The sequence below is a fragment of the Tursiops truncatus genome, chromosome 5 (assembly GCF_011762595.2).
Source record: "Tursiops truncatus isolate mTurTru1 chromosome 5, mTurTru1.mat.Y, whole genome shotgun sequence".
Lineage (NCBI taxonomy): Eukaryota > Metazoa > Chordata > Mammalia > Artiodactyla > Delphinidae > Tursiops > Tursiops truncatus.
In genome coordinates this window covers 93,751,919-93,765,597 of record NC_047038.1, presented here as the reverse complement: position 1 = coordinate 93,765,597, position 13,679 = coordinate 93,751,919, and the positions used below count along the sequence as shown (strand labels likewise).

General features: G+C 36.7%; 1 long non-coding RNA gene across 3 annotated transcripts in view; it reads left to right on the top strand.

Moving 5' to 3' along the window:
- The window catches only part of LOC109549567 (uncharacterized), a 73,420-nt gene that overhangs the window by 30,344 nt on the left and 29,397 nt on the right, over window positions 1–13,679 (top strand). For 2 of the 3 annotated variants that reach the window (XR_012332085.1, XR_004526710.2), the window contains one exon: window positions 2,923–2,995. This is a non-coding gene — a long non-coding RNA (uncharacterized lncRNA). The remainder of the gene's footprint in view (window positions 1–2,922; window positions 2,996–13,679) is intronic. The other variant, XR_004526709.2, reaches the window with a different exon arrangement.

The window sequence follows — 13,679 nt, the reverse complement described above, 5'->3', positions numbered from 1 at the left end:
TTCATACTACAAGGGCAGAGTTGAATAATTGTGCCAGAGACCATATGGCTGGCAAGGCCTAAAATATTTACTATCTGGTCCTTTATAGAAAACACTGTTGATGCCTGTGATAGTGTAATTCCTTTGGAATTTTCTTAGGAAACTAATTTGGTTTTGTTTGTTTTCAATATACTGATTTTGTTGTGGGTAACAAAAGATGGAACAAATCACAGCTTTTTAGTCTCATGGTTAAATAGACAAATATACTTTAATAAAACATTGAACTTGCAGGGATAAAAGCGCCAACCACTGTACTGTGTTCCAACTCACTTCTTTTGTTGCTGATTTGACTTTTGTGATTTACTGAGTAACTTGAAACAAAGGCAGCCTCAGAGCTAAGGCACATGAGTGTGCAGGAACAAATGAGTCAACAGGAAAGTTATGGACATGGTGGCCCAAATTCTTGTCAATTTAGTCCCTTTGTCCTGCTTTTGAAGACTTGGTTCTGACTCTTATTATAATTGAGCATAAAGGAAACTCAGGGGAAATCTCTGGACCATTTACAAGGAAATATATCTACTTGTCCATCTCCTGCACTTGTTAGATTATGCTCTGTCTACATATGAAGACAGGTGGTTGATAACACCCAGTGTTAGCTAGGGCATCGTCAAACTAGCCTTATTATCACATTTGTAAGAGTATAATTTATTTCAATGTTTCTACAAGGCTAAGTGTTTATCTTAGAATTCCAGTGCTAATATTTCCCTAATGAGATAATGGAAAGTAGATATACAAATTTATTTGCAAAGACATTTATTGCAGCTGTATTTATATTAACAAAACACTGACAACAATTTACATATCAGTCATAAGAGATTAAATGTAGTAGAATAAAGGAAAACTGTGTATAATATTGAGGGGGAAAACAAGTCACAAAATGATGCATACAATTTTAACCCGATATTTTTGTAAACATACATATAATTTATGCATAGAAAAATCCAAAAGACATACAATAAAAACATAATGATGATTATACTTGAACAATAGCTTTATGGATAATTTTATTTTGTACTTTGGATCTTTTCATATTTTATAAAATTTCCATAATAAGCATGTATTACTTTTGTGATTAAATAAAAGAACAACAGATATTTATTTAAAAGGCCATTTAAAAATATCCTCAACTAGTCAACTGTTTATCTCATCTATGTGACTGAAAAGAAAACTAAAGAGACTTTTATTGATTTTTATGGAATTTACTTTGTTGGCTGAATTCATGTGATTAAATGGGCATTTGTAATTATGTAGGCTTAGCCGTGGGTTTTAATTTCTCTGTGTCTCCTAAAAATTGGTATGAATTTTGAGATGGGGTCTATTCTATACCTCTTTCCTAAATGTACACTTTTTATTTTTCAGTTAAAACAGAAAATATTTCTCCAAAACTAAAAATTTAGTCACATCATTTCATTTCCTAATAAGAATTTATAATTCAATATTTATATTATTTAACTTCTCATGATGCTCCATTATATTCATGGAAAGCATGATCTTCAAAGAAAAGTATGGAGATTAGAGACCCAAGAACAGCCTTTCGAAATTTAATATGTATTTTCTCTTGAGTGTTATGCTTATAAAAGATGGTGCCACAGCAATTGTTTGCTGAAATCCAGCAAAGGGCCGGCTTCCCCCACCAGATGAATCAAGTCAGTTACAGCAAAGAGTTTAGTCCTACAGGCTCTTCTGCTACCTGGCCTTACAGATGACACTGCCAGAACAGAGGAGGCCAAGAAATGCAACTGTTTGGGGTCAAAAGCACCTGCCTGCCCTCTATGACTACAACCAAGATCAATTTGTGTCTTGCTGGTCACTGAGCAGCCCTGGAATATATTTGGCTTTCGGCCAGTGGTTGCTTCGAAACTGCATATTCTATTTCCCTCTTTTGAATCACTTAGCTCTCCTTTCAACCACTCCTGATCAGATTGTTTAGAATATAAACAAACATTTTCTATTAATTGAGCTACAGAATTGATTTCTTTCTAATGAAAGGCTCACAGAAGCTGTGTGAAATCAAAATGTAAGCAGAGGAATCTTCTAGCAACTGTGAAAGAAAATGGAATATTTTCAACAACAGGTGGTAAAGCAGATTGCTTTACAGGAAGTATTAATACTCATTACGAAAGTGATAACCTTAGCTTTGGGCAAAAAGGTAACTAGGAATATTGTGCCTAAATGCAAAGTTCTCTATACTCCCAGTCCAGCTAGAAGTCCAAACAAAACTTTTAGACTTTCTAGTAGAACTTGACAAAAATTATGAGAATCTCAAATTTGGGTCTATGTGGCTTGTTTTAACTGAAGCTCCTTTTTTTTTTTTTCTTTTTTCATTTGCATTGAGAAAAACAATGCTTTAGTTATATCAGGTATTGATCTGTGCTGGAATAAATCTGAAATAAATGTTGATAGATGACATTTTTTAAAACTTGCATTTTTTTAAAGACCGCATTTCAAAGCTTTTCAGAAATGTTACAAATGACCTTATCAGATTCTCTTGTATTTCAAGACATTTTTATTTTCTTTTCTATTACATGCAGTAAGACTCTCATAGAGGAAACAAAATATTACTGTAAATATTCAAGGTGAAAGAGCAAGTATTTGTCATTTAATTTCAATATATACAGTTACTAGTTCAGCATTTTTGCCACTTTATATCCTTTGAACAAATCTGTACTAATCATGCATTTGGCTTCCAATGCATGGAAGTGAGGAGGAAATTTGCTTGACAAAGATGCATATCTTAATTGTTTCACACTAACATACTGTCAACACATTTGAGCTTTCCAGTTAATTGTAGTTAACTCAAGAAATAAGATCTTTGGAGTATCAAATTTACTGTTTCAAATGCTTGGGTTAATTCCTTAGTATAACACCTGCTTTGTCATCCAGTAGGTTCTTCAATAATTGATGGTGATGATGATAGAAATGGTCTTCCCTGGATGGAACGTCATACATGCTGTTTGTATGTATTACCTGATACTGACTTTTGTCTGACCGCATCTAGTACCTTATTAATGTGACCTTCACTTTTTGATTAACCACAAAAATTTTAAGATCATGAAAAGCAGGTATTTTGTAAATGCCAAACGATTCTAAACTGTTCCTTCTCTCTATCTCATTTTCATGTCTGACATGTCATCAAACTCTGATTTACTGGAAAATATTATATATTGAAAAAAGCACAGGCTTTGAAGTTAGACACCTGAAATTTCAACTCTTGGCTCTGCCATTTTTGTCTGTCTGTGCTATGGTCCAAATGTTTGTGTCTCCCCAAAATGCATATGTTGAAATCCTCGCCACCAAGGTGAGGGTATTAGGAGATGCGGGTCTTTCAGAGGTGCTTATGTCATGAGATCAGAGCCCTCATAAATGGGTTCGGTACCTTTATCTCATCTGGGAGGCCACAGAGAGATCTCTCGCCCCTTCCACGCTGTGAGTTTACAGCAGAAGGGCAGCCATGTCGTAAGTGGGCTCTCACCAATCCTCCCAGAATCGTGAAAAATAAATGTTTGTTGTTTATAAGCTAGCCAGTTTATGGTGCTGTGTCATAGCAATCTGAACAAATGAGTATAGTTTGTGTTTGGCAAGTTTTCACCATCTTTGGAGATTTTGGCTACATGTGAAAGAGTAGTTAGTTAGTTAGGGCAATTAGAAGAATTACTTTTGGTGATTGTTGCCCCGGGTCTCAGGCTGGGTCAGAAATCTCTGATCATAAATATTCTCGAGATGGCATTTGTCCTTCTTAGTAAAACACCTTTCAACTTGGGAAGATTTAAATTTAGAAACGTTTAAAATAATTCAAATCATTCCGTAAATATTTTTTGTATTAAAAAGGATCTGTACATATTTGCATTCTTTTTTCATAACTAGCTTCTAAATGCCCATGCCTATCTGTTAACAATGTCACATTATTAATACTTCTCGGGGAAAATTTTCTTAATTAATTGAATTAGTTAGGATATACTGTACAGAGTCTTTTCTTTTCCCCTGTAAATTAAAACATATTTTCACCAAGATTTATTTATCCATAATTTATGTATGCAACAGATATTTACCAAGCCCCTAAAAGGCATTAGATGTTCTAAGTGCCTTGCTGAGAACACAGGAGCAATACACTAGATGAGGTTTCTGCTTTTGCGGAGTTTACATTCTAGTGGAATTAGACAACAAATAGAGAAGAACATTTCGGAGAGCGATAAGTGCTCTAAAGAAAATAAAACGTTAATTGGATAGAGAGTGATTATGGGAGGTTTAATTTACACAGGGAGATGGGGACAGCCTAATCTTATTGTAGAGTCTTCTTGCTATGAAGAGGGAGAAGTAATGATTCCACAAGCCATAGTTTCTGAATGTATTTTTATCATTTTCACTTAAGATATTTTAAACTTTTAAGATATTTTAAACTTTTAATGCAGACATGCAAATAATTCAAAATATATGTTTCCTTGATTGTTTGTATACTAAATTTGACTGTGAAATATTCTACTTTTGGTCTATATTCCCTAATTAGAAGGATCGCTTGGACTTTCTCTTTCCTAAGTTTTAATTCATTTGATTAATTTGTAATTTTTACAGTTGTTAAGTGTTTTTGGAAGTCACCTTAGTAGTGACTTGTGTTGCCAATAGTGACAGGAAAGACAAAAAATCATCATCAAAGTGTCAATTTGTCTCTACTGTATTATCATTTTTTAAAAAGCCTTCTAATTTCAATATCTGAAAGACCGCCTTCTTGAAGAGAAATGAAATTACAACTTTGTGTCAATTGTGAGATCATTGGAAATAATTCTTTCCTGCTGCTGTTCTACAAAACTTTCAGGAACTGAGAGATGTGCCTCTTGTAGCTACAAAAACTATTCTGTTTTCCTCTGAAGAACAAGCAAAGGATATAGAGTAGCAAACCAAGTGTGATGAATGGGCTTACAACTTTTTTCAATGACAATAAAATATTCACACACCAGATGACACATTAACTTTTTCTTCCTCTTTCAAATCATACAGTCCTATCATTTGGGAATTCCATTCTAGAGCTATCTCAGATGCATATGTTATTTTATAATAATAATTTTAAAAAGCTTTAACAACTTGCTTCCTGTACTAGGTAAGTTAAAATCAATCTGACTCCTTTCCAAGCCTTGGGAAGGGGAAGGAGCTCTCATCTCAGTCCTCCCTCGCTTTCCTGGAAGGTCTATGAGCTGAGTGGTAGCAGCAGTATGTGCATCTCAGTGATATTTGAATGCAGAGTTCTAGAACCAATATTGGAAAGAGAGAACTAAGGCCAAGATTCAAGAAGGTTGAAGAAATTTTGAGGAGATAATCATTTAATTTATGTGAGTTTAAGGCATTTAATCTTTTTAAATTATATCCAGATGAAGGTTAAGATGCTTTTGGCTACAATAACAGAAATCATCACCAGAAATGGCTTAACTGATAACATTTATTTTCTCATATAACAAAGAGTCCAGAGGCAGGGCAGGATCCAAGTTTGGCTGATTCAGTGGCTCAGTGATATCATCAAAGCTTTAGATTCTTTGCATCCCTCTGCTTTGCTGTCTTCAGGAGCGGGTTTATCCCTTTGTTTTTCTCTTTGTTGGAAGATGGCTGTCAGTGGTCACTGGACTACAAAAGTTCTTCTGTGTGTCCAGAAGAAGAGAAACCCTATCCCCTAACCAATTAGATTTGGGGTTAGGTACATCCCCCAAACCAATTACAGTTGCCTGGGAAACGCCATGCACAGATTGCTCTAAACTTTAGACTAATCATAATAAGGAGGTGGGAATGGAATCATGTTTCTTTAAAGCACATAGCTGTATGGGAAAGAAGTTATTTAAAGAGTAAATGGGAAATGGTGTTGGGTAGGCAATCAATATTATTCTCTATTTCAAGATACTAAGATAGTTTAAGAGGGAAATCACAGGACGGCAACTTTTGAAACAATCAGAAGAACAAGTATTCAAAACTAGAAAGAAGTTTGACCACAAACAACGGACCAATGACCTTTACATCAATCCTAGTTCAGAATCAAAAACTGGTTCTGAGAAGCTGCAGACAGCTGCCCACAGCTGCTGACCACACACCCCTCACCCCACCAGCTATGTAAATCCCACAAGCTCCCTCATGTCTGCCCCAAACTTCTCATTCCAGTCACCCAAGGCCCTTTGCCAAAAGACAATCGCTTCTCCCTCACTATTATCCCCAGCCGACTACATCCTACTTTCTTTTGATCCTTTAATTATAAAACAATCCTCCTACATCCTTTATCTCTTCCCCAAATGCTTTCTTTTCACTTCTTTGCAATCTAAGGTCTTTGAAGAGGACCCCACTTTCATTCACTGTGTGTGTGTATGTCTGTGTGTGTGTGTCTATGTACATGCGTGTGAAGGTTTTGAAAGGGATATGAGTACCACCCCTTCTTCATACTCTACCTTCTACCCCTCCCTACTCTTGGCTCCTTGATTTGGGCATACCTACAGCTTTACCAACTTGACTCAACCTAAACCCTGTCTCACTATCAAGTCAAAGGAATTAAATAGTAAGGAAAAAATAGTGTGTAGTTGATGTAGACCTAGGGAAGGCTTCACAGAGGAGGTGACAGTTAAACTGACAGTGCACAACCTAGAAAGAGAAAACAGCCCATGTTGAAGAAATCTATTTAATATGGTTAGATCATTAGGTAAGGGATGAGAGGTGATGCTGGACCAAAAAGTAGGGGCCATCTCTGACGGTTTTTAAATCCAGGAGTCTCTATATTAATTCTGATTCAATTTGTCTGGGATGGGGCCTGGACTTAGCTATGTTTAAAAGCTCCCCAGATGGTTCCAATATATAAATGGCTTGTGAACAACTGCTATAAGGAGGCATTGATGTGTTTTAAGTGGGATAATAACAGAGATATGGGTGGGACAGCCTGAAGAGAAACTGTTTGAAATGGGAAGGGAAACTTGAAAGTGCTATGGGAGTTGGAAGGCAGTAGAATCTAGAACCCAAGAATGAGGGAGTGGCCAACAATGTCAACATTCTAGAGGGCAGGACTGGGCCTGAAAAGAGACTATTGGATTTTTCTTATTAGCATTATTTATAAGAGTAACTTCAAAGTACTCAGATCAGAATCACCTGGATTGAGCAGTGATAGACAGTAAAGGAGGAAGGATATTTTGTTGTGAAGAGATGATCACTGTAGAAAACATGGGGGCGTTTATAATTTAGTGTGGAAGTGACGTGAGATGTTTGTATGTTGAGAGGAATGAATCTATTTTACCAACAGCATGGCTGAACGTGATTTATGTGTTTCATATTACAGTAAGCCCAATATGAGTGGATCCTCTGACATGATCACCAATATCGCACATACAATAAGTATACCACCAGTCTTCCCACTGTGCTAAGAGTGTACCTTCCTTGTAACAAGTCGGTTGTGACCCTTTTCTGTTCAGCACTGCTCAGATCACACCCAGAGAACTATATTCCTCTGTGGGTATCATTCCTTAACGCCTTTTAGGAGGCTTATCAGCAAACTGGGGGCCATTTAGAGGAGAGTGGCCAATACATTAGAGGGAATCAAAACCATGTCATGTGATGTATAGCTGAAAAAAGTGGAAATATTTTGCCTGGAAAAATAAAGATTTGAGAGGACATAGTATTTTATATATTTGAAGTCCTTGATATGGAAAATGAAGGAGACATTCCATAAATACTTGGGAGACCATTCTTAGTCTGTCACCAGAGCAAAATTATTCTGGGGGGTCTAGAAAAATAGGAAAAGCTTTTTCCCTAGTCTGAATAGGAATGACTTAATGGAATAGAGAGGCAATGATCTTCTTGAGAGAAGCCAAATTAGATGGTTTCTATCATAGGGGAAAGTATGTATGGAACAAGAGAATTAGTGTCCAGTGACCAAGGGAGTAGAGAGTAGATCAAGGAAAAGCACCCCTCCTAAGCTTGGAAGGCAATGTGGTTGCTTTAAGCGACTGAAGTATGAAGGACAATACAAATCAGAGAGGAAACAAGAATACTGATATTAGGTAAAAACTGAGGATATAGATTTTATGATCTTATACCTCTATATCTAGAGGTATCAATATCTCTCTATGTAGTATTGATACATGCTCACCATTACAAAAAAATCAGACAATATATAAGCATAAAAAAGAAAAAGAAAATAGTGTTTTCGCATTTGAGGGTTTCCAATGAATGATACTTATGACTCATCCAAGTTTAGAACCAATGAGAAATAAGGAATCAGGCAGATAGCAAAACATCAGATTTGCTACTGCTAGATCTACTGTATAATCTACAGTCTAGATAGAAGGCAGCAGTGGGCTTGCTAATACCAAACCCCAGGATAGCACTTATCTGCCCCAAGTCAGTGAATTATTGGGAACCCGTTACAACCACGGCCTCCTCACCTAAGGGGGGTCCATCCCCATAACTTACAGCATGGGATGAAAGAGCAGAAGGGTGGTTTCTGCTAGAGTCGGATTCCAGAGGGAAAGAGACAACGCTCTTCTTCAAACCTGCCAATCTACTCCTTCACCCAGGAGTGATATTTCTCTAATGCCTACTCCTTACCTGGAAATAAGAGTCAGAGAGAATAAGCGTATCCCATCATATTGCCCACACACCTCCAAGGAGTGGAATAGGAACAAGAATCAAGAGGTCAGAAGTGTAAGGGAAACTCTCACCACAATGAAACACAAGAAGTAGGAGTAAGTTGTTTCCACCATCCTCCCTACAGGAAACCATTGTTAATGGTTTGGAATTGTTTGGAATTTATTTTTCCAGACTTTTTTGGGCAGATGGAGATAAAGTTTATAACTTTTTGTAAAAAAATCAGAATGATGTTATGTAAACTATTTTACAATCTCTCTTTTTTTTTTTTTGCTTAGTGATATATTGTAAACTTTTTTCTTCCAAATAAGTATCTATAAATCCAACTGATCCTTTTTAATAATACTCAGAATTTCAATGAATTATGAGTTTTTCTACTGACTGACATTAAGGTCTTCCTAATTTGTTAATTACTATTAAAAATAATGCCATGAACATCATTGTTTATACATGGAGAAAGAATAATAGTGCGGTTTCAAGCATAATGGACATATTTAGGCATAGACCGGATGATGACCTGACAGGTACCATTAGAGACTGCAGAAAACTGCAGATGAGCAGTTAGAACAGATGACGGTTGTGAGCTCTGCCAAATAGTAAACTCTGGCAAGTGAAGGAATTGTGTGCTATCAGTTGTAAAAGTTCTTCAGCCTTGACATGTTAGAGCTGCCTCACAGGCATTTGTTCAAGTTGCTGGCCAGTGTGCTGTTGGTTCATTAACAGACCTTCTCCCCATTATATCTGTATTGTCTTTATTTACTAACTCAGCAAGAGATTTCCTGAGCAAAGTTTCCAAGAAATCCAGGGAAGAAATTACATCAGCACATGACCTTCAAATCCAACATCTCAGCTGTTTTACCATTTTTTAATGAATTTTCTCAGTGCCTCTGCAAACCAGGTCATCACAGTAAGGAAAGGGCCAGCCAAGTTTTTAAAGGCAATAGCCAACGTTACCTTTTGTTTTCAAGTGGGGGAAAGTGTGACTGTTTATAATCATTTCCGAGTGAATGTTTCCTTGTTTTTCTTAGTGAACCCAAATGTGGAGCCTTTGACAATATTAGCTTGTCAGCATTTCAGGAAATTTTTTTATAGGTAGGTGGTAAAAAGATAAAAGGCTGCTGACCCTGAAGCTATATGACTGAAGTTTGCTGCTTTTGAAAAGAAACTCTATAGTAGTTTTTTTTTAACTTTTTATTTGGAAATAATTTTATTACAGAAAAGCTCCATGAATAGTACAAGGAACACACATATACTCTTTACCCAGATTCTCTCTCTTTCCCCAGATTCTCTCTCTTTCCCTCTCTCTCTCTCTCTTTTCATATATGTATACATATATGTATATAAGGAGATACATATATATGCATATACATATTTTTCTGAACTTTTAAGAATAAGTTGTATATGCCTAAAGATAAGAATATTCTCTTACATAGCCACAGTACAGACTACAGTTTTTAACATTGCCTTTCTCCTTACTTAATTTAATAACGAATACATTTAAATCTATATTTCTAGGTCTCACCTTTCAATCAAAATCCAGATTAATATTTTAAGGACTCACCAGATATTTCTAATTTGTTTTTCCGCAAGCATTCCACCATTTACACATGCCCATGCTCCAAACTTGGTAGATCTCTGTCTTTTCTTGAATTTCCTTTTAAAAAAAAGAGCCTGAGATAAAGACTTAGGTACAGGCTGCTTTTGGAGAAGCTAGTCCCAGGGAGCCAGAGTGAACACAGGAGGGGATAAGCTGGGGAAGGAGGGAAAGCTGACGCAAGGGTGCATTATCAAGGTCACCCCTGAGGATAGGTCCACGTAATCTCCTGCGAAGCCTACAGAATGGCTTTCAGAATTGCCCACCTGAACAACGGTGTGCTGGAGTATTTATCCAGATTCTTATCCCCATTTGCTGAGAGTTACCCCTGGGAGATTTTAATTCCTCACTTCAAGGCTGAATTTCAATTTATGAAATACCTTTTAAAATTTGATGTTAGTAATACAGAATTGACACAAGAATTAGTGAATTTATTTAACAGATAGATGCTTTTGCTACAAAGTCATGTCAGTTTTTCTAAAGAAGAACAAGTTTTGTCAATGTGGACACAAATATTAAAAGAAAATGATCTTTTTGGTACTTGCTTCAGTCACAAGAAAACTTTTAAGTATGTTTGGAATAATTTGGGTATGTGAATATACTCTTCCAACTGTAAAATTTATGAAATCTAAATTCACAAAATATTTCTGATAAAAGTTTAAGGTCTAGGTTGAAATATTCTGTAAATAAATAAAATACACACTGGATTTTGAAGACCCTATATAAAAATTTTTTAAATATTTTATTTTTACTCTTGATTACATGTTCTAAATTTTTGATATCTTGAGTTAAATACAGCATATTTTTAACATTTATTTCACCTGTTTCTTTTAACAATTTTTACTTTAGCTACTAGAAAATTTTAAATTATATGAATGACTACATTATATTTCAATTGGACAGTGTTGCCCTAGATAATTAATTGTAAAACTTAGATAACAATGAAGTAATTCAGTAAGGTAACAGGATATAAAATTAACATGTTACATTTAAATCTCCTAAACCTCAAATTTCTTAATGCCTATTTACAGAGGCACCCAAAAAAGATAAAATATTTAGAATAGACTTTACAAAAAATGTTGAACACCCATACAAAGAAAGCCATAAAACACTCTTGAAAGACACAAAAGAAAATTGAAATAAATGGAAAAAGTCCCTTACTCTAGTCTCAAAATATCAGTTTTGTGCCTAATCCGGAATTTTAATGTTATCCCAACAAAAACACCAACACTTTTTTTCTGGAGCTAGACAAGTTGATTTGAAATAAAGTTCATATGGAAAAATAAACATTTTGGAATATTTAGGAAAACATGGCAAAGTAAAGAGCTACAAGGAGGGACTCGCGTGCCTGCTATTGAATTACACTGCAAGGCCTCTATAATTAAAACCGTGTGATACCGGCACATGCGTAATCAAACAGACCAATGAAATAGAATGAAAAGTCCAGAAATAGACCCAACTACATGTGGAATGTTATCATATATGATAACTATGGGATCTCAAATCCCTGGGGCAAAGATGGACTTTTAATAAGTGCTGTTGAAACAACTGGGTAGCCATTTGGAAAAAGATGAAATTAGATTCATTCCTCACACTTCACCTGAAAACGAACTCCAAATGAATCAGAGATCAAAATGTAAAAATTGAAATTATACAGGTACTGGAAGAAAACATAGGTGAATTCCACCTTCAACTTCAGTGTAGGAAAAAGCTTCTAACTATGACTCAAAATCCAGATGCAAAAAGATGTTTCATTACATTTAAAAAACAGAAACACTTTTGCATGGTTGCATGGGCAGAAATATACCATAAGCAGAGTCAAAAATCAAATGGCAAATTATAAGAAAATTTTTGCAGTGGATATCAGAAATGAAGGGTTAATATCTCTAATAAAGAATTTTTGAATTTTGAAAAAAATTTACGCCTATTGAAAATCGGGGAAAGACATGAAAAACAACTCACCAAAAAGATTTAAAACTGCAGTATGTGATTCTGAATCAGATCCTGCAGTGGAAGGGGGGAAAAATGCTGTAAAGCAGAGGTCCCCAACCTTTTTGGCACCAGGGACCGGTTTCGTGGAAGACAATTTTTCCACGGACGGGGTGGTTGATGCGAGCGATGGGAAGCAATGGGAAACGATGGAAAGCGGTGAGAAGCTTCGCTCCCTTGCCCGCCGCTCACCTCCTGCTGTGCGGCCCGGTTCCTCAAAGGCGGGACCGCTACCGGTCCGCGGCAAGGGTGTTGGGGACCCTTGCTGTAAAGGACACTATGGGGACAATTAACAAAATTAGAATGTAGACTGTTGGTTGGAAAAAGTATTGTATTTATTTTAAATTTCCTGCATTTGATTACTGTACTGTGGTTATGCAAGAAATGTTCTTGGGAAATACACTCAAATATTAAGGGGTAAATGAGTATGATATAAATGGCTCAGAAAAGATACCTGTTGAATGTATATGCATGTGTGTGTTTCTAATCCTCATTAAAGTTTTAGCACAGGCTCCGGACGCGCAGGCTCAGCGGCCATGGCTCACGGGCCCAGCCACTCCGTGGCATGTGGGATCTTCCCGGACCGGGGCACGAACCCGCGTCCCCTGCATCGGCAGGCGGACTCTCAACCATTGTGCCACGAGGGAAGCCCCCTCATTAAAGTTTGAAGCCAACTGGTTTAGAGCAAAAGTCAGCAAACTGTTTCTGTAAAGGGCCCGACAGCCAATATTTTCTGCCTTGTGGCCAGATTATTTAACTGTCATTGTAGCACAAAAGCAGCCATAAAAATGTATATATAAACAAGTGGCTGTACTCCAAAATACATCATTTAAAAAACAGGTGGCAGGATTTGCCCATACGCCAATCCCCCCCCGCCCCCACCCCGCCCCCACCCCCACCCCCCGCCACACACACACACACACACACACACACACACACACACACACACGCCCGTCCAGATCAGGGTTATATTACTTTCTGAAGAAAAGAAGAATAGATTGGAAAAACTGCAGTTTTTGCCACAAGTACTTAGCATAGGGCCTGGAATTTAAGTTCTGACTAAGTAGTAGATATAGCCTTTTTTCTCTGTCATAAATAGACTTTTTAAAAACTTTAAAACTGAACTTTTCAGTTCAGTTTTAAAAAAGAAAAATTGCAAGAATAGTATAGATAACACCCATACACCCTTTATCCAGATTGTCTAAGTTTTAAACATTTTGCTCCATTTACTTCCTCTCCCTCTCTACCACCTTCCCTCTCCCTCTCTGTTTCAGAATGAAAGCTATGTTTGTAGGCTCTTTTGCAGTTAGATGTGTCTGTATGCCCACATACTAGGCAACAGGAAGTTTGCTAAGGTGAGATGTGCAACTTCAGAGGGATGCTGTTGCAGGGAAGACGCATACCTGCCTGTCCCCTTCAGCCCTCTGACTGAGTGGAATGTGTGTATAATGATGAGTCA